We start from the raw sequence: 1,349 nt of genomic DNA, 5'->3' as shown, positions 1-1,349 counted from the left end.
GCCAGCTGGCTTGTAATCACTGATCGCCCACTTAACAACCACTTCCTGCGGCTGCTGGGTAGGGGGTGTCTGTGGGGCCAGGGCAAAGCACAGGCCTGGAGGACCGGAGGCCTAGACCTGCAGGCTTCACCCAAGGGCTGAACCAGGGCCTCCTTGTGGAGGAAATGTCTGCCTGACTAGCTCACTTGTCTATCTATCTTTATCTATCTATCTATCTATCTATCTATCTATCTATCTATCTATCTATCTATCTATCTATCTATCTATCTATCTATCTATCTATCTATCTATCTATCTATCTATCTATCTATCTATCTATCTAATCTATCTATCTATCAACCTACCTAGCTAGCTACCTACCTACCTAGCTACCTAGCTACCTATCTAATGAGTCTATTTTATCTGTCTGTCTGATCTATCTTCTCTTTCTAATCCATCTATCTGTCTGTCTTATCTGTTTGTCTAGCTAATCCATCCTTCTCTCTTTCTTTGTGTTGGTCTTCTGTTAAAGCTCCTTCTAAGAGGGTGCCAGCCTGGTGGGAGGCACCTGTGCACAGGTTAAGGGAAGCTAATGATACATATCCCCGCCTAGCTGGTCTCTGCCCTCCCAGCCGCTGCCTGGTCTATTGCAGCACTCCTGTTAAGGACAATTTAGCCATGCCACTAATTACTTTTAAAGTTCTAGATCTCAATTAGAGAGTTCATTACTTTTCACCATCTTGCCCCCATTAAAGACATTTTCATTATTAAGTTGATTTGGCAGAATGGAAGAGTCCTGCTGAGACAGAAGAGTTACTGTCCACAGTGCCTCCTGCTTGCTCTGCAGCCTGCCTGGTTTTAGGGATCCCTTGAAAGCTTTGCTTTGGGACCTCCTCCTCACCCCCCCCCCCCAGTCAGTTAACAAATATTCTTGAGGTCTTGGCTTTGGACTCGGTGCTGGACTGGGCTTGGGACAGTGGAGCCGAGTTAGAGTGTTACCATTTCTGTGACAAATACCTGTGAGAAGAAAAACTGCAAAGAAGAAAGATGAAGCCAGGCACTGAAGCTCATGCCTGTAATCCAAACTACTCAGAAGGATGAGATCTGGGGACTCGGTTTGAAGCTGGCCTGGGCAGGAAAGTCTGTGAGACTCCTCTCTCCAGTTATCCACCAAAAAGCCAAAGTACTGCTGTACTGCTGTCCCTCAAATAACAGCTTTGAGTGAAAAAATCTCAGGGACAGCAAATACCAGGACTTGTTCATATGTGCATGCACATGCATGCAAGTATGAACACACACCACATACACACAAGAAATAAAATGAAATAGAGATGAGAGTTTTCTGAGATTTGGTTTGGGTGGCCTGGGCC

Source organism: Dipodomys merriami, unplaced genomic scaffold, assembly GCF_024711535.1.
Source record: "Dipodomys merriami isolate MVZ:Mamm:240054 unplaced genomic scaffold, mDipMer1.0.p SCAF_626, whole genome shotgun sequence".
Classification (NCBI taxonomy): domain Eukaryota; kingdom Metazoa; phylum Chordata; class Mammalia; order Rodentia; family Heteromyidae; genus Dipodomys; species Dipodomys merriami.
The sequence above is the reverse complement of the archived record's forward strand: the minus strand, read 5'-3'. Positions refer to the sequence as shown.